General features: G+C 41.0%; 1 long non-coding RNA gene and 1 pseudogene across 1 annotated transcript; one reads left to right on the top strand and one right to left on the bottom strand.

Moving 5' to 3' along the window:
- The first annotated feature begins 726 nt into the window (after positions 1–726).
- LOC134731704 (uncharacterized) lies at positions 727–15,988 on the top strand. The gene is made up of 3 exons (XR_010114178.1): positions 727–770; positions 10,232–10,265; positions 15,952–15,988. It is a non-coding gene; the product is annotated as an uncharacterized lncRNA (long non-coding RNA).
- LOC129492603 (peptidyl-prolyl cis-trans isomerase A-like) lies at positions 10,387–11,039 on the bottom strand (annotated as a pseudogene).
- Positions 15,989–20,462: the final 4,474 nt, after the last annotated feature.

The raw sequence follows: 20,462 nt of genomic DNA, 5'->3' as shown, positions 1-20,462 counted from the left end.
ACATCCTTAAAGCTAAATTTTTGCATATATCTACTATTATTTCTTATTCTTAGGATGAATTTCTAGAAATGGAGTTATTTAATTGGAGTATATACATTTCCCCACTGTAGATCTATATTGTCAAATTGCCCTCTAGAAAGATTGTTCCAGTTCATGCTTCCACACTCTCTCTAAAGCTGGTTATTATCATCAAAATAGATATTTGCAAATTTTATAGGAAAATGCTGGTAACTTATTGCTGTTTTTAATTTTGACAGATTTAAAAATTCCACCTTAATCTCATATGAAATGTTTTTTATTAAGGGTAGTTATTTCTTGATGAAGAATAAAAGAGCACAAGAAAATCTGATTCCTCCTTCTATTGGAAGGAGATAGCATTCCTTCAAAAGAAATGATTATTTCACATCAAAGATTAGTAATAATTCCCAAGTTGTGGAAATAATTGCTTTGGTAGGGCATCCCTCTCTTGAGACACAGATCTTTTTCCACATCTTTTTATTATAATTAAATTCATTGTGATGGGATTTTACCTGTACGTAATCCAGCAAATTTACATTGAAAGAATTAATTGTGGGTTTGTAGAGCGATACTATCCCATGAGTCTAATGACTTTGATAGTATGATCTGGGGTTATAATTAAGAATTGAGTGGGTGGCCTTGGGCATAGGCTCACCAAGAATAAGTAGATTACTTTCATCTTTTGGGTTTAATCCTAGGTAGAGAGAAGAATGCCAGAGAGCATGAAAGCAAGATATTCCAACCCCAAAACAGTATGTATATTCTTCTAGAAGAGTTGCTATTATAGTAATGAAAATGTTGGTTTGGGCTGCGATATTCACTAATAAAAGTTCACTAATGTGTACATGAATTGACATCTCTGGCTCAATTTTGAACTCTGTTAAATGGTTATATCCATTTATTTGGCAACTTAAGTTGGAAGATCAACCTGGGTATTAAGAATTCCAATGAAAAACTGTAGCCTGGAGGCATCCTGCTAGTTTCTTATTTAAATGCTACTGGAAGTCTGTCTGTCAGCACTCATACTTACTACTGAGACTATGATAGGTATTTGGTAAAAAATGATAGTAGATTATTCAGTTTGTTTATTGCTTTTGTTCTAAGATGCTGATAGTGATTATCTAAGATGATTGTTGTTTCTGTTACCCTTACTCACCTGTTGCAAACATTTTTTCCCCCTCTGTCCCAAGCACATTATTGCCAGGTTAAATGTACTTAAAGGGGCTGGGCACAGTGGCTTACATCTGTAATCCCAGCATTTTGGGAGGCCGAGGCAGGAGGATGGTTTGAGCTCAGGAATCTGAAACCAGTCTGGGCAATGCAGCGAGATTCCATCTCTGTTTTAAAAAAAGTACTTAAAGAACATTTGCTGAATTATTTAGAGGTCATGTTCCATCATGCCAAAATCCTGTTTGAAATCTTGAAAGGCTTCCCTTACCTGTAGAATTACGTAGTGATTGTTTATCTGCCAATCAAAACCTCTTGCAAAACTGGCCAGTGCCTACTTTTTTAGTTTCATCTCTCATGGTTTATATGAAATGTTTTGTACCCTGAATAGAACTATTGCTTTTTTTTTTTTTCCTTTTTGTCTTATAAAAAGCTTCTCTCTTAACCTGGAGTGTGCTTTCCCTTCATTTGTACAGATTCTTGGGCTATGAAGTTTGGGAGAGATTTTCAATATTCATGCTTTCTGATTTTCAAGACCCAGAACATATAATCCTGTCTCTGATTTCTAGTTGAAATGATTTTCTATGTCCTGTATTCATACTCCCTTAAGACAGCATTGACTACATTTTGCCGTATTTATAGTAGTTTATGTACCTGTCTTATTCCTCTAATAGATTAAAAATTGCTTGGGATGAGGGTCGACATTTTATTTTATTTTTTGAATTTCTTGTACTAGCACAGCACCGGGCATACATTAGCTTATCAGTAAATGCCTTAAATAAAGATGTAGTATTGAGGAATTATTAACGTGATTTTGTGGGTGTTGAATTATGACAAAGCATACATTTTGAGGAGATTCAGACAAATGACTTTGCTGACTCTTTTTAAAATGGCATATTGAAAAACCTTTTTAAAAAAAACCATTATATGGGCCAGGTGTGGTGGCTCACGCTTGTAATCCCAGCACTTTGGGAGGCCGAGGCGGGCGGATCACGAGGTCAGGAGATCGAGATCATGATGAAACTCCGTCTCTACTAAAAATACAAAAAAAAAAAAAAAAATTAGCCAGGCGTGGTGGCGGGAGCCTGTAGTCCCAGCTACTCAGAGAGGCTGAGGCAGGAGAATGGCGTGAACCCGGGAGGCAGAGCTTGCGGTGAGCCGAGATTGCGCCACTGTATTCCAGCCTGGGTGACAGAGCGAGACTCTGTCTCAAAAAAACAAAACAAAACAAAACAAAACAAAACAAAACAAAAACCATTATATGACTTCAAGTTTATTAAAAATTTTTTTTGGGGGGAAAATTACCACTTTATTTTTTTTGAGACAGGGTCTTGCTCTGTTGCCCAGGCTGGAGAGCAGTGGCGTGTCATGGCTCATGCAGCCTCGACTATCGGGCCTCACGATCCTCCCACCTCAGCCTCCTGAGTAGCTGAGACTACACGCCAGTGCACTGGGCTAATTTTTGTATTTTTTGTGGAGACGGGTTTTGCTATGTTGCCTAGGCTGGTCTTGAACTCCTGGGCTCAAGCAAACCACTCACCTTGGCCTTGCAAAGTGCAATTACACGTCTTCTACAGCAGCATGTGAGTCTGACTTGACATATGGCAGTAAACATATAGCTTGTGAATTTTCTACTCACCCACTTTCTTGATTTCATCAATGTCATGTCCCACCATCCCCATAGGATTTGAACCTCAAGTATTTTTTCCCTCTTTCCTTTAGTCACCTAGTCACGATACTTAATCTTTTTAGACAGTAGCTTGTGGATTCATTGCCTTCTCTCTAGCTCAGCCTGAATCACTTTAACAACCACCTAGATGGCCTCCCTGCCTCTTGCATCCCCATTCTTAGGGTGCTGGAAACACTCTTCAGATGCAGAAATGTCATCAATAAACCTACCCAGACATCACTCATGGGTTCCCGCTGATGAAATCCAGATTGCAGCATTGAAATCTCATCTGGTTCCATTCCACCTGTTCAGCCTATCTTGCCTTCTTTGGGGCCAGGTACTTTTCACTTAGAGAGCCGTGCCTTGGGAGTCCTTTAGACTCAACATGCTCAATCTTTTTATCAGCCATCCCCAGTCTGTGCTGCATGGAGCAGGCTTCTCTCTTCTTTCTCTCTCCCCACGTTCTATCTCCTCCCAGGAGATCACAGAGGCTCTGGCCTCCCTTCTCTCGCCCATTTATTATGGGGTCTGTTTTGCCCATTTGGGCCTTCCCACACAGATGTTGCATAGGCCTGGTCTCCCCAGATGGACTGGGCCCTTGCATGTGATTGGTCCTTGGGCAGATACTTTGTGATGTAAAGCAGGACTCATGATTTGTGTTTCTTTCATGTGGCCCTTGGTGCTTTGCACCATGCTTGGGATGCTTAGTGAACTTCTGAATGTCTCCAACTTGGGGAAAAGCTCTGTCTACAGTAGATCATGCTGCTTTTCTGAAGTTTAAGACATTTCCATGATAATTTTACTTAAAATCATGAATTTTTCTTCTCCCCTCTCCATTATAAAACCATTAAAAAAACACTTTGGATTCTACTGTAGCCCTTTTCTTTTCTTTTTCTTTCTTTCTTTTTTTTTTTTTGAGATGGAGTCTTGCTCTGTTACCCAGGCTGGAGTGCGGTGGTTTGATCTCGGCTCACTGCAACCTCCACCTCCCGGGCTCAAGCGATTCTCCTGCCTCAGCCTCCCAAGTAGCTGGGATTACAGAGACATGCTACCACACCTGGCTAATTTTTGTATTTTTAGTAGAGACGGGGTTTCACCATGTTGGTCAGGCTGGTCTTGAACTCCTGACCTCGTGATGTGCCCGCCTCAGCCTCCCAAAGTGCTAGGATTACAGGCATCAGCCACCACGGTGCCCAGCTTACTGTAGCACTTTTCATATGATAACTTAAGAACATGTAACAATTAGAATGAAATGTAGCATCTTCTGGTGGACAGCCAAAGCAAATTTGTGCCTAAATCACGTATAAGTTGGCCACTGATTGGAGCTGGGTGTTGAATGTGCAGCTCAAGACCCCCAGCCCCTGCCTCCTTGTGTCAATTTAAACCCATTTAAACCAACTTTCTTAAAAAAACAAAGCAGGCCATGCACGGTGCTCATGTCTGTAATCCCAGCACTTTTGGAGGCTGAGGCAGGGGGATCGCTTGAGCTCAGGAATTTGAGACCAGCCTGGGCAACAAAGTGAGACCTCATCTCTACAAAAAAATTAAAAAATTAGCCAGGCATAGTGGCACATGCCTCTAGTCCCAGCTACTTGGGAGGCTGAGGCAAGAGGATTGCTTGAGCCCAGGAGATTGAGGCTGCAGTGAGCGATGATCGTGCCTTTGTACTCCAGCCTGGGCAACAGTCACAAAAGAAAACAAAACAACCTACAGCAATTTGGGAATTCTGTGATTTCATGGGAGTTGCCGATGGGATTTGTGTGTTCTGTGTCCCAGGCTGGTCCTGTCCAGGTGGGATTGTGCTGTGGCAGCCCCACAAGAGAGAGACACCGGTCCATTCTCTGAGTGGAAAGATGGAAACAGGACCAGAGCTTTCTGATGGCCACTTTGAAAACTCTCTGTGTCTTTCTTCCTCTCTCTTTTGCTAGTTATTTCGAATATATTTATTTATAAATCTAAGTACTATTAAAAACGAATCACTCTCTCCCTCTCACTTTCCCTCCCTTTCCCTGCCTCCCAGCAAACAAACAAACAAACAAACAAACAAACAAACAGATCCTAATCAATGCAATTTTTTCTTGTCTGGAATTAGTTGGTTTCTTGCAGTATAATACCTATTTAGCTCACTTTGTTATTCTGATTTTATAGCTAGTAAAGTTCTGTGAATATCAGGGGATCCAACCGTGACAGTAAATCACACGTACCATTGAAAAAGCCAGCTGCAAGTTTTAAAAAGCCGTCATCCTATTTATATGAATAGAGAGCTCTGTATTTTCTCCACAAGAGGGCAGGAAAGTCTGGGCTGTAAATATAATTTTTCAAAAAACGTCTTTATTGGAAGAAGTGCTTTACTTTACTCTACTTGCATACTTTTAAAAATATATAAAAATTTCCCGTTGAAAAAGGAAGTTCTACGAGTGGGTGATTTGGAAAGTTTCTTAAATTTTTCTGGGCAGTGGCTTTTCAGCATCGCTCAGCACTCTCTGCTTCTCCAGCTTCCAAGTCAGAGCTTCTAATTGCAGGACTTAGTGTAGCTATGCTCCTGTTAATTGACTGAGGTGGCTTGTCCTCATTGACTCATGATCTTAGACCCTTAATACGTACACAGGGAAAAGGAAGAGACCAGCGTTTCACTGGAGGCTCCTGCCAATGAGAAGATAATGACTGTGTCAAAGGAAAACAAAAATCACATAATTGACTTGAGACCAGTTCTGATCATATATACGCATTCAGACATTCTCCTGCTCATATTATTTTTTATTCTTCACTGCTTCCCACTGCCTCTCACCCCCACAGCTTTTGTCTTTTTTTTTTTTTCTGTGAGATGTACATTATAGGCCGTACTGCAATACCCATCTTAAATCTGTGATATCAAAAAACACAATGCTTCTCTCTCTTCTGGTGATCACAACAGGGTTGGCTTGACCTGTTAGGTCCCACTGTGCTGGGGTAACAATGGAATATGCAAGCGAAAGGGGAGACATTTGACAAATTCACTTTGTTTTCACAAAAATACAGTTGGTAAAATATTTGTAGCTTCAGATTTGGGGGCTGGATGCCCCTTAAATCCCCAGTACCAACTAACTAACTTCCTCCCTCCCTCCCTCCCTTCCCCCCTTTCTCTCCTTTCCCTTCTTTCCTTTTTCTCTTCTTCAAATAGACTATTTGAAAGATAAATTGTGTAAAACAATAAAGCATTAAAGACTCAATTTTTGCTTAAGGCCGATAGTGATTCCCCCTGTAGGGCATGAAATTAAAATGTGTGCACAGAATGAATGATTGCTTCAATATCATGTTTTTAGTGGTGGTTGTCCTCTTGAAGGAGTTAGTGCTGCTCAAAAGAAGTGAGGTGGAACAATTCAGGTGGCAAAAGATTGATTCAAAGAGGATATTTATACAGAAAAATTATTGACAGCTCCAGACATATCCAGTTGACATAGTGTATCAGTTGGTGACAGACATAGCAAAAAGACGTGAGAAAGATATCATAGAAGTAATATGAGGACTTTCTGTGTTAGTGAGATGCAAGTGTAACTAATATCGCTAACGTGCATACCTCAAATATAAGCAACGTGGCCACCCACACGCGGTGTTTGTTGCGATATGGCTGCTCAGAAACATACAAGTCATTTGGCACCCACTCCTTTAAGCACCATGACAGTTTGTAGCTTTAGGAAAGGTTCACTTGAAAAACCCCTTATGGTTTCACTCCTAATTACAGATACAGATGGCCACATGAATTTTAAAAAAAAATTTAAAGTGTAGAACATTGAGCCGTCCTGAAAGTTCATTTCAATCCTATGAATGCCTTATGTCTGTTTTCACAGCCTGTCTTCTTTTCCAAACACAGACAGTGGGACGTATCTGTTTTTCTTTAGAAGTTTTCTTTAGAAGTAGTGTAATGGGCAGTGTGTGTGTGTGTGTATGTGTGTACCTATGTATAAATTATATATATTTTTTTCATTTTTCTTTTACATTATAGCTTTTTTTTGCCTGTACCTAATGTGGTTAGTCTTGGTTGAGTGAATGATATCACAGTGATTTTGGCTTTCTTCCAGCAGGCAGAGGGAGAAATGACAAAGTTGACCAAGAATTTCATAGCACAATGGGAAGAGGAATGCACTAAACAGACTTTACTCAAAGGAAACATGAGGAAAACATCTTATTATAAGATATATATTTAATATGTTTTTCATATTTGGAAAGAAAATTTAATGTCTGGTAATGCCTTTTGATTCCCTGGCCAGAAGGATTTGTGTCGTTTGACATCTCTCCCCACTCCTTCCAAGTCTTTAGATTAGAAATGATTTATTTACAGAGAAAAGAATGGTACTTTGATATACTATACTAATGTTAAACATTTATGGGGTTTAAAAATATTTATGAATGTGTAAAAGTTATTAAAGTAAATGTGTTTTAGGTTACCTTATGATCAGGTATAGTATGAATACAAAACCAGGAAATTTTATAAAAGAAAAAAAAGTAAATACATATAGATTTGTAAAGTTTAATAATCTTAGGGTATGCACATATGTCCATTTTGTGTATAATTTAAAATACATAATCCTGTAAAATACAGACTTAATGTACATAGGTATATTTTTGGAGTCATCATAAATTACAACGTTAAAGCTCCAAGAAAATTTCATTATAACTCTTTATTCTGAGTCACTCAAAAAATAATAAAAATTTTTCAGTAAAAACTTCCACAATTTGTTCTTTATGAAAAAAATGATCATTTGGAGAATATTGGACTGCTTTTTTGGGGGACATTAGTTTTAAAGGAAGAGAATTTTTATTTGCTTTATAAGATTTTTCAGGCCTTATGTTACTTCATAAGAAAAATGTTCAGTAAACTTACATAAAATTATACATATGAGTAGGATACAAAAAGAGAGGCCATGGAATATTTCAAGTTAACTTAAAGTAAAAATTTCTTCTATATCTTTATTAAGTCAATTTTTCTAGAAGCATCTACAGTGCTTAAAGGATAAATGCCTTTTTAGCAACATTAATAGCACACCTAATATGAGTCAAGCAAAGTCATCTTTTCTTATTTTTAAAAGTATTTCAAGGAAATCAAAGACCCCAAAATTTATTACTCCAAAAATAACAAGGTTTTAAATTCTTTTTAGTTTTCTCTTTGCATCTGGGATTTGTAAGCCTAAAAGGACACTTAAAAAATATACATATATTGTGGTCTTTATGTGGTCATCAGAAGAGTGGTTAGAGAGGTGAAGACCCACGCATGGTGCAGGGAAGTTGTCTTCCTGCTCCTGCTTTCTCTCAGTGTCCAGGCCCCCGTTGTGACTTTATAGCTAACCAGGATCCTAACATATGAAAGCCTCACAGATCTGCTTTCACTGTGGAGAGCTGTGTGTTTCTTTGGGGCAGCTGAACTTCTTTATGTACATTTTAAATAATTTTGCCACCTCAAATTCTTCCTAGGCTATTTATAATTGTTGAACACTAGACAGTTTCCGTACACATTGAGGACTGTCATGATCATTTAGTTTATGCAGGAAATGAATATTTTAATCCTGATTCTATTATTGTGGGTGGAAGATGGGGGAAGGTCAGGTCCACAGACTCACACTACAATTTTGTGCTTTGCTTTGGTGCAATAGCTGTGGCTTATACTACATTTTAATTATTGTGAAAGTGAGTAAAATGTACATACAAGGTAGAATTTTTTAAATGAAAACTTTGTATAAGGAATCACCATATCATTTAGAGAGAGTAGTAAAATTTATCATTTAGAGACCGTAGTAAAAATCTGCATGTCTAAAATGCACTCCTTTCTTCAACTTGCATTTTATATTTAATATAGCCATTTTTTTGTGGGGGAGGGATTTGAGACGGAGTCTTGCTCTGTTGCCCAGGCTGGAGTTCAATGGCGTGACCTCAGCTCACTGCAACCTCTGCCTCCCGGATTCAAGCAATTCTGACTCAGCCTCCCGAGTAGCTGGGATTATGGGTGCCCACCATCATGCCTGACTAATTTTTGTATTTTTAGTAGAGACAGGGTTTCACAATGTTGAACAGGCTGGTCTCGAACTTCCAACCTTAAGTGGTCCACTTGCCTTGACCTCCTCAAGTGCAGGGATTACAGGCATGAACCACCGCGCCTGGCCAAGTATAGCCATTTTTGATCGTACTTGATAACTATCAAAATCTTGAGGGCTTTTACTCTCAGAATGTTAACTGTGATTCTGTCACCTAGAGTAGAAAATAAAGTGGAGAAGTATAAAATACAGGTTGGGACTAATTAAATTGTCTAAATGGAAAATATATGTAAGAGCTACCTTTATGCAAACATTAAGTAGATGTATTTTTTTTATTCCTGTAAACCAAGATACCCTGGGGCCTACCCCTCACTGAAGCACAGGTTTCAGTGTCAGGGGAAAGGTGAAAGAGCCAAACAACCAAGTCACTGCTAAGTTTTGGCTACCAAATTAAGCTTTTGGAAGTCACAGTGAGATAGCAGTTTTGAGAGCCAGACTTCGTAGTGAGAGAAAAAGGACTTCAGCTTCTCAAGGCTCCTTTCGTATGATCCAGACACAAGAAGCCAGGGCTGAGATGGGGCCAAGTCTCCAAACATGGGGAATCCCCAGGACTCCAACAGTCCCAGGAGAACAGAACACAAGTTCCACCAGGTGAGGACTTCAGCAGGTGGCCAGGAGAGAAAGAGCCATCTCTCAAGAGGCAACAAGGGCACTGAGGGCCTGGAGGACAGCTCAGGGTCTAGCCTTTGAACATAAATGTTGCAAAAACAGTACAAAGAACTCCCCTATACCCTTTGCTTCGATATACCAACTTTCCACTTACACGTTAGCATTCTCTATCTTTATATGTGCAGATATTACTAATTTTTGAACCATTTGAGAGTAGGTTGCATACATAATGCCTCTGTTTCCCTTTAGTCTTTCTGTGTATATATTTTTAAGAACAAGGTCATTCTCTTCCATAATCACATCAAATTCATGAAGCTTAACACTGATACATTGCTTCTGTGTAATCTACAGTGCTTATTCAAATGTCATCAGTTCTCCCAATGTTGTTCTTTTTAGCATTTTCTCCCCAGTCCAGGATTACATTTTGAATTAATTTCCCTGTGAGACTGGGTCATCATTGACAAATTCTAGCCCAGTTTCTCACTCCACAATACCCAGCCTCCATCTGCCAGAATAGGCACTTCAGAGCAAGTTTCATTTTTTCTTATTTTTGCCTATTTATGTGTAGTGCATGTCGAGTGTATATCCCTTACTATTTCCAAACACCGAGCCCTGTATGTAGAGTTGAGAGATTTCATCTTTATCCTGCATCATTAATTAGACTTCAAGCCAAGTAGGTGAGAGATTTTTCTTTCTTCTGCAGCCTTGGAGGGTGCCCTAATGAAGTCAGAAGAGAGGTAAGGTCATATATATATATATTTTGTTATTTAGTTTTTATTTCATAATCATTTATTTAAGTTTTATTTCAAAACTTAACTCTGCAATCCAGCCAGGCATGGAAGGGAAGAAGGAAAATATGGAACCCAAAGGGAACTGCAGCGAGAGAACAAAGATGATAGGATACTGCGAGCAAATGGGGTGGAGGGTACTCTCCTGAGCTGCAGAAGGAATGGTCTGCTGGTTAAGATAAAACACAAGTCAAACGTATTCGAGTTGTCCACAGTCAGCAGTGGTGATCTTCTTGCTGGTCTTGCCGTTCCTGGACCCAAAGCGCTCCATGGCCTCCACTATATTCATGCCTTCTTTCACCTTGCCAGAGACCACATGCTTGCGTCCAACCACTCAGTCTTGGCAGTGCAGATGAAAAACTGGGAACCGTTTGTGTTGGGTCCAGAATTTGCCATGGACAAGATGTCAGGACCTGTATGCTTTAGGATGAAGCTCTTATCATCAAATTTCTCCCCGTAGATGGACTTGCCACCAGTGCCATTATGGCATGTGAAACCACCACCCTGGTACATGAACCCTGGAATAATTCTGTGAAAACAGGAACCTTTATAACCAAATCTTTTCTCTCCAGTGCTCAGAGCATGAAAGTTTTCTGCTGTCTTTGGAAGCTTGTCTGCAAACAGCTCGAAGGAGACATGGCTTAAGGGCTTACTGTCGATGGCCATGTCGAAGAACACGGTGGGGCTGACCATGGCTGATAGTATGGGACTCCTGGTGGCAGCGGCATCTGCCTATTTTATTTTATTTTAATTTTATTTTTGAGATGGAGTCTCGCTCTATTGCCCAGGCTGGAGTGCAGTGGCACGATCTTGGCTCACTGCAACTTCTGCTTCCTGGGTTCAAGCGATTTTCATGTCTCAGCCTCCCAAGTAGCTGGGATTACACGTGCCCACCACCAGGACTGGTTAATATTTTGTATCTTTAGTAGAGACAGGGTTTCACCATGTTGGCCAGGCTGGTCTCGAACTCCTGACCTCAAGTGATCTGCCCGCCTCAGCTTTCCAAAATGCTGGGATTAGGGCATGAGCCACCGCACCTGGCCAAAGGTCATATATTTTAAAAAATAATATTTTATTTTATTACCAGCACAAAGCACTTAATATACATACGCTTATTTAATCTTCAAAACAAATCCATGAAGTAGGTTAAAATCCTCCGTGGCTCATATGACCAGTGTTGTCTAGAGTTTTTCAGTTCCCTCCACCTGCTCATTACTTTTTTGCTCACCCAAACCTTTATGTTTTTTTGAAGGGCTGTGTTATTTTCCATCCCAGGGACTATACCCATGGCTGTTGTCTGGAAATTCTTTGCCTCACTGTTTTTCAAAGAAGCTTAGCTATGGAGGGAAGGTAAAAGTTAAACTGGTCAAGGGAGGCCAGGCGTGGTGGTGCATGCCTGTAATCCCCCGCAACTTAGGAGGTTGAGGTAGGAGAGTCACTCGAACCCAGGAGTTCATGACCAGCCTGGGCAACATAACAAGGCCCCCTTCGCAAAAAAAAAAAAAAAAGTGTCAAGGGAGGGTTTTGTGGTAGTTCTTATGATTGTTGATGCTGCGTATTGTAATGACAGCCACATAACCATTGTATAAGCTGCAGGGGAAGAGTTAAGAGACAGGAGGAAGATACAGAGGAAAAAGTAAGTGGGTGGAGGGAGGTTCCTGAAGAGGAGGGTAGAGATGAGATACAGAAGAGATGAGCTTTTACAGCTGGGAAAACTCACTGGCAGGCATGCCAGAAATTGAGGGAATTTGGCTCTGCTAATCTTTACTTTTTACTGTTAAAAGGCTCAGTCATTTTGTTGAATGTTTACACAGAGGAGGTTAAAGATGGAGGAGAGGATGGAGGATGAGGGTTGATGGACAATATGACCAAATTATGTGTGAGAAATGGGGACAAAAGGATACCTGCACCCTTGTTCTTATATGTTGGAGCCCTGGAAAGCAAGATGGTTTTAGAAGTGTCTTGCCTGAAGCACAGGGTGGGATCAAAAGAAATGTCGGTGGGTGCCCGAGAGAGCCCCATGGAATCTTGGCCTACTGGGGGACCAGTAACATTTTCCCATGATGCTAGAGTGGCACAGGTGTACTACATGTGGGGCTTATGGGGATGAGAAGGAAGCAGCAGTGACCTGTAAGAGCCGACTGGATGGAAATGAGAACATTTTAGAGGACGCCAGCCCATGGGATAAAACTGATGACCCCATTGTTCTCCTCTGTGCCTCAGTCTTGTCTAAGACCTCCTAATGAGAGATGATGACAATCTGGGGAACACTGAAGGACTTTCCTCAGAACTACGTGCCCTAAAAAATTTAATTGGCTTACCAATAACATAGAAAATATCTTACGAGGCAAACTCGAGTTCAGCTATCTTTTAAATGGGAAACACTTCTAAATGTTATTGTTACAAGGACTGAATTCGTTGAGGAATTTCCACTGAGAATTGGAACTGAAAGAGATGTGCCGTGATAGAAATGGAAATCTTTCTCTTACGAGCCTTTGGAATATAGACCTTTTTACTTCCCAGTAATTTTCTGCCTGAAGCTCTGACATGTCTAATTAATAATAATATTCTATTAAACAGTATGATTAATCTGAGAGATCGTTATGCACAAGTAGATTAAAAAAGCAACCTAAATCCCCTTGGTCTGATTTAAGATAAAATAAACCTGAATTTCTTATCTAGGGAGATTTTTTTTTCTCCTTGTGATGTAACTCGAGGGTACGTTCTATTTCTGTGATTCTTTTGGTGTGTGTTCTTTATTATCTGATGAACTGCAAGGAGACTTTCGAATAAAGAGTACCTATTCAGTTGCACCTCTCCAATTCAATTATAATTTTGTGTAAGTATTTGCATGTGAATATTATTTTTGCAGAATATATCAGTTACTTAATATCTTTCTGTTGTTAGCTTCATATGGGGCAGAGCTGTTAATCTGAATATTTTACTAATAAGAACAAGGAATCATTTGGGAAAAATCAGGCAGCAAAGGACCCCATGGGATATTTCAGCAAATCAGGCTTTAAACTGCCTGATTCCTGAGCTGAAAAAGTGACAACAGCATTGTTTTCCAAGTTCAGTGATTGAAAACAACATAAATGTTTTTGCTTTCTCAAAAGGCTATTTTAAGGAAGTCTGGGTATTTTAAAAGTTGTTGTTCCTTGAATTTTTCATTTATTGATGGCAAGATTTTTGATAAACTTTCCCTTACAGCCAGCCACTGGAGTAGAGTGAGTACAATCTAGCTTTGGAGGTTTTATGGCTTCAGGTTTTACCTGCTGTGGGACCTTGGTTAAGTTGGTTAATGCTTCAAGGCTCAGTGTCTTCATCTCTAAAATGGGGAGATCACCTATTTCCTAGGCAGAACCTCCCTGATTTATCTGCCTCTCAGACAGATGTTCCAAGACGTTGGCCAGGTGCGGTGGCTCACCCCTGTAATGCCAGCACTTTGGGAGGCTGAGGTGGGTGGATCACTTGAGGTCAGGAGTTCGAGACTAGCCTGGCCAACATGGTGAAACCCTGTCCCTACTAAAAATACAAAAAAATCAACCGAGTGGGGTGGCAGGTGCCTGTAATCCCAGCAACTCGGGAGGCTGAGGCAGGGGAATCGTTTGAACCCAGGAGGTGGAGGTTGCAGTGAGCCAAGATCACGACACTACATTCCAGCCTGGGTGACAAAGCAAGACTCTCTCTCGAAAAAAAAAAAAAAAAAAAAGTCCTGAGAATCCCCTTGGCCCTGTCTCTCTAGGACTTTAGCAGTGGGACAAACTCAGTTTCTGTATGTGTTAAGTAGTGGGAAATTTGAGGTGGCAAAACCAGTTGTGAGAATTAAAAGTATCTGATGAAGGTAAAGCCTTTAGCTCTGCTTGGGACCTCATTGTTATTCGATAAAAGCCGGCATCCGTTATTACTTATTAGAAAATTCATCACACCTTCAGATCATCTCTGCGTTATTTTTAGAGATAAATTTGTCTTCTATTCGATTGTCTTTCATCTGGCATTTTAACATTTCAAAGATATATCCATCAGCTAAACATTGGAGCCGTATAGCACTTACCTAAATTTCATAATAGTACTTGGGCATATATAATCTTATACAATTCACAAAACGCTTTCCATATCATATTATTTTAGTATATGGTCACTATTGATTATGACCAAGTATAACATTTGATTTTGCCTAAACTGATTATCTCTGGGCATCTTAATCAATGATCAAATTTGGAAAGTTCATGAAAAGGCCACTCACAAGTACATACACACACACACTACATTCATCTATAGATAGTTTAAGATACATACACTGCTTGCTGCTTAGATATTGGTATTTATAAATGGTGTTAGAGATGTAATAATTTGTACTATTGTGTAATAAAACTACTGATTGGCATTTAGTTCCTGTAATTCCTTTCAGTAACTATAATAGGGGTAGAAAAGAGTCCACAAAAATAGCGGAAACGCCTCATAGTTAAGATAATGTAAGTGAAGTTTTATTTATTTATTTATTTATTTTTAAAGAGACCAGGTCATGCTCAGTCACCTGGGCTGGAGTTCAGTGGCATGATTGTAGCTCACTACAGCCTTGAACTCCGGGGTCAAATGACCCTTCCACCTCAGCCTCCTGAGTAGATGGGACTACAGGCATGTACTACCATGCCTGGCTAATTGTTTTATTTTTGTAGAGAGAAAGTCTTGCTCTGTGTGTGTGTGTGTTTTAATCTCAAAAAAAAAAAAAAAAAAAACCCACAAAAAACCTACTAGTTCTAATAAAGTATATTGAAATTGATGGTGATATTTTCATCATACATATCTTTCCTTAAAGTGTGCATACACTTGATAGACTGCTCTTCATATAAACATGCATGATCACATATAAACACTCTTGGTGTTAAGAGTTGTCAGCTATGATAGAAACTCTTCCCATGACAGTTTAGGACATGGAGGCCCAGAGAAATGAAGTGACTTCTCAAGGCCACATAGCTTATTCATGATAGAACAGGCACAACTAGAGCCTAAGGAACTCTAATGCAATTTCCACTGCCTTGCTCCTCCTCTGTGGGTGATTTCAGGAGAGCTTCAGAAAGTCAGATGCCTCCTGACTCAGCTAATTTGTTCTTCAGTTTCTGTGATCAGAGATTCATACCTTTTTGGTTTCATCATTGCTTAGTGTAGTGCAAGTAGCTCAGGCTTTTGAGGCAGATGAACTTGGGTGTAAAATCTAGTGCCAACACTCAGGGCTGCCACATTGCACAGCTCCAGGGGGCACCACTCCAAGGCGGTTTATGTAAATAGAGCCTCGATTAACAAGAGGCACTTAATAATTTGTTAGGAGTAGCATCAACTACTGCTTTTTGAATTTGGAAGCTGACACAAGTGGAATTTTTTCGTAGTGAGGACCCTGTGTTAAGAGCCAGTCTGGACAAGGACATGTATGTATGTGTATCTTTTGCTTTAGTAAATCTCATAAATGCACACAATAAAAACTATGTGAATGCGGATGCCACTACTTCAAAAGCTGTGGTAATGGGGGCAAGAGCTGGGGCAATGGGTGTTCTCTCTCTCTCTCTCTCTCTCTCTCACTCACTCACTCACATTTCCTTTGAGATGTCCTGACCCACGACTCGTCTTCCCGTTCCAGATCCCGAGTGAAAGGCCTGGCCACGTCTGTTGACATGGTGAGCAGCTAATGAACCTTTGGGAAGTTGCTAAGGGGACAGTTTGTAGGTATCACCTCTGTCATCGCTCAGAGGGCAGGAATGAGGATGGGAGAGCAGCTGTCTTAGCTCTGCTCTCCATTTGTCTGTGAGGTTGGTGAGAACTTTCTGAGACTCTTCTAAAACCTTTTCTATTATCCTTTAGTTTCAGAACTGCTGGGATCTAAATTTCGGTCCCAGAGGCTGGAAACCGGTGCGAGAGATTGAATTTTCTGTAATGCTTATGGTCTATTGAGCAAATGAATAGCATCTGAAAATGGCAAGACTCTATAAAATTAAGAAAACGAATTGTTTTCAAGCAGTTTTAGAGGAACCATTTACATACAGACAAGATAATTATGATATAACAAAATAACAAAAGTTATTTAAGGTGGGGCTTTGGTAGTCTAATTTAGTGGGTGTCTGTAGTAGATCATCATCATAACAGCCCCCAGTGACAATGCCTCCCTGCATCCACACCCCTTTGTAACGTGATATTGTTGCTCTTCCCATCAAAAAATGGTCTTTTTGGCCAGGCACAGTGGCTCACGTATCCCAGCACTTTGGGAGGCTGAGGCAGGCAGATGGCTTGAGGTCAGGAGTTCGAGACCAGCCTGGCCAATATGGTAAAACCCTGTGTCTACTAAAAATACAAAAACTTAGCCGGGCGTGGTGGTGTGCATCCCAGCTAATCAGGAGGCTGAGGCAGAAGAATCACTTGAACCTGGGAGGCGGAGGTTGCAGTGAGCCACACACTCCAGCCTGGGTGACAGGGCAAGACTCTGTCTCAAAAAAAAAAAAAACAAAAAACAAACAAAAAAAGGAATGATCTCTTTCTCTATCCCCTTGAATCTAGGCTGGTCTGCAACTTGGTTTGAATAATACAAAGGGATGGAAGTGATGTTCTCAACTTCCACGCCCAGGTCTTGTAGCTTCTGTTCCCATGGAAGGGACCCATCCATTATGTAAAGAGGGCCAGGCTCTTCTGGAGGGAGAAGCTGCGTGGAGCACAGCCAGCCCCAAAGTGCCACACGGATGAGTTAGGCAGTCTTGAATCCGCCAGTCCTAGTGGAGCCCCTGCTATGCTGAATCCTACTCAAATTCTTGACCCATAAATATGTGAGCAAATAAAATAGTGGTTGTTTTAAGCCACCAATAAGTTTTAGTGTGGTTTGCATGTGGCAATAGATAATGAATACAGTCACAATTCTAGCTGCTAATCAGAGTCAACTTAGGAGCTTTTATAAAAAGCAGATTACTTGGCCGGGTGCAGTGGCTTACACCTGTAATCCCAGCACTTTGAGAGGCTGAGGCATGCAGATCACTTGAGGCCAGAAGTTCGAGACCAGCCTGGCCAACATGGCGAAACCCTGTCTCTACTAAAAATACAAAAATTACCTGGGCATGGTGGTGGACTCCTGTATTTCCAGCTTCTTGGGAGGCTGAGGTGGGAGAATCGCTTGAACCTGGGAGATGGAGGTTGCAGTGAGCTGAGATAGTACCACTGCACTCCAGCCTAGGTAACAGAGTGAGACTCTGTTTCAAAAAAAAAAAAAAAAAAAAAAAAGCGGATTACTGGGTTTTGTCTCCAGAGTTTATGATTTGGGACATCTAGTGGGGAGAGGGCTGTCTCAGGCCTCTATAATCCACATCTTCCCCCACCCCCATGCAATTTTTATTTGAAACAAGTTCAAATCTATAGAGAGGTTGAAAGAATAGCACCAACATCTAAAGAAACTTCTTCTGGATTCACCTATGGTTAATATTTTGCCACATTTGTATCAATCAATCAATGTGTTTATCTTCTTGTAAAATCATTTGAAGGAAGTTGCAGATGGCAAGTCACTTCATCCCTTCTCAGGGGTATAAGGGATTCTTACATCCCCGTGTAAGAAAAGAACATTTTCTTACATGACCACATTACCATTCTCACGACCAAGAAAATCCACATGGATTCAATCGTATCATTTAGTTTATAGTCTATATTCAAATTTCCTCAACTTGGAAATGTCCGTTATAGGTTTTTTTAGTTTTAATTTTATTATTTTATTTTGAGACAGGGTCTCAGTCTGTCTCCCAGGCTGGAGTGCAGTGGCGCGATCACGGCTCACTGCAGCCTTGATCTCCCAGGCTCGAGGGCTCCTCCCATCTCACCCTCCCAAGTAGCTGGGTGATAGGTGGCTATTTATTTATTTTTTATTTTTTTTGGAGACGGGGTTTGTCTATGTTGCTAGGGGTGATCTCAAACTCCTGAGCTCATGTGATCCTCCTACCTCAGCCTCCCAAAGTGCTGAGATTATAGGCATGAGCCATGGTGCCTGGCCTCACCAGCAAATTTAAATCGTAAAAGTTGCTGATGCCAGCTGTTTCTACTTCCTTACTCATTCTCTTCTTAACACGGTTGTCCGTCTTCTGTCCTCTCCACTCCACTGAAATTCTAATGTCACCAACAACCTCAGTGATTTCCACCCCAGTGGTTATTTCTATGTCCTCACTTTCCTTGACTTTTCAAGTGCTTTCCCTGTAGCTGACCACTTCCCCCCTCTTGAAACACTATTTGTCCCTTTGGCTTTTGTGGCATCACACTCTCTCCCGGTTTCCCTCCTACCTCGGTGGCTGTGGCTTCTTGGGCTCTTTTGTGGATCTTAGTCTTTTCTGCCTGACCTTTGCGTGTGGGGGAGCCTCTGGGGTCTCTTAACCTATTCACTTTTCCCCAGCTGATCTCATTCAGTCCCGTGACTTTTCATCTATATACTGACAGACTCCTAAAGGATTATCTAGCCCTGCCTTCTCCTCTGAGTTTCAGTCCCATATAACTGACTGCCTACATGGTACCTCCACTTTGATGTATAAGAGGCGTCTCAAACCTAACATGTCCCAAACCATTTTTGATCTCCCTCTACCTGGCTTCTGCCCTGGAGTCTTCCCCATGTTCATTGCTTTATCTACTCAGTCCCTGAAGCCAAAGCTTAGGGATCCATTTCATCTGTTTTCCTCACTCTGCACTATCAATCCTTTAATAGGACCTGTCAGTTTGAAAGGGACTCTGAAAGTGTCTGAATTTTCTCACCTGCACTGCTGCCTTTCTTGGTTGATGGTCCAAGCCACTGTTATCTCCAGCCCAGGTCACTGTAAGCCTCTAAGCTGGCCTGATTCCTTTTTACTTGCTGATCTATTTCTCTAATGATCTTTTGTTACTCCTCTGCATAAAACCTGCACAATTTCTAACCTGGGCAACATAGCAAGACTCTATCTCTAGAATAAATAAAAATATTAGCTGGACATGGTGGTGCATACTTGTAGTCCCAGCTACTCGGAAGGCTGATGGGGGAGAATTGCTTGAGCCCAAGAGGTCAAGGCTGCAGTGAGCCATGATTGTGCCACCACACTCCAGCCTGGGTGACAGAGCAAGACCCTGTCTCAAAATTAAAATAAACATTAAACTCCAGCATATTTAAAATCCAGGCTCCTTCCCTGGGCTGTAAAAACCTATGTGATCTGACGAGGTCAGGAGATCGAGACCAGCCCTGCTTGCCTGCCTCTGCAACTTCCCCTCACTCACTGTGCCATAGCCAAATCGGCCTTCTCTCAGTTCCTTGAACCCGCCAGCCTTGTCCCTTCCTCAGAGGCTTTGCACGTGTTCTTACTTCTCCCAGAGTGCCCTTCCCCCGGGTCTTTGCACGGCTTTCTCCTCTCCAGCCTTCAGGTTTTGACTCGAGGGTCACTTCTTTAGAGAAATCTGTCTTGACCACCCAAATAGAAAGTAGCCGCCCTCCCCGAGTTACTCTTTCTCACATCTTGCTGTTTTATTTTCTTCAGAGCACTTATCTATTTTAATATTGCTTCCTCATTTGTTTACTAGTTTTCCATTTGTCCTTTCTACATTTGGGGAGTTGGATTCTTTTGCGATTTGTTTACTGTTGTGTCTCCAGTATTTTTAGAAGTGTGCCTGGCACGTATTAGGTAGTAAATGACTGGAAACAGTGAATGGGCTGGTAGACAATCCCAGTATTAGAAACCCAGGATTCACCCTGCTCTCCTGTGCTCCTGCTTTCTGTTCAGTAGCCAGGTGCTATTCATTTTGTATTCTTGATTTTTCTGAGCTCTATCCCCCTTCCCAGCTACTACCACTGCCTTGGTTTATTCCATCAGCACCTAGACAGTTTCCCAGTCACTGGTCAAGGACTGATCCCTGCATGTATTTTTTTCCCCCTCTTCCTCCAGGAAGAACAAATCAAACACTCTATGTGCCACCACGATGTTCCCAGACCTACTTCCGTAGGACCCCTGAAGCTTTATTGCGCAAACCCTTTGCTGTGTTCGCCTCCTCCTATTATATTATAATCCCCTTGGAGTCAGGGATCCCATCCTCCTGTTTTTTTTCTTTTCTTCTTCTTTTTTTTTTTTTTTTTTTTTGAGACAGAGTCTTTCTCTGTCACCCAGACTGGAGTTCAGT

The sequence above is a fragment of the Symphalangus syndactylus genome, chromosome 11 (genome assembly GCF_028878055.3).
Source record: "Symphalangus syndactylus isolate Jambi chromosome 11, NHGRI_mSymSyn1-v2.1_pri, whole genome shotgun sequence".
Classification (NCBI taxonomy): Eukaryota; Metazoa; Chordata; class Mammalia; order Primates; family Hylobatidae; genus Symphalangus; species Symphalangus syndactylus.
The sequence above is the reverse complement of the archived record's forward strand: the minus strand, read 5'-3'. Positions and strand labels throughout refer to the sequence as shown.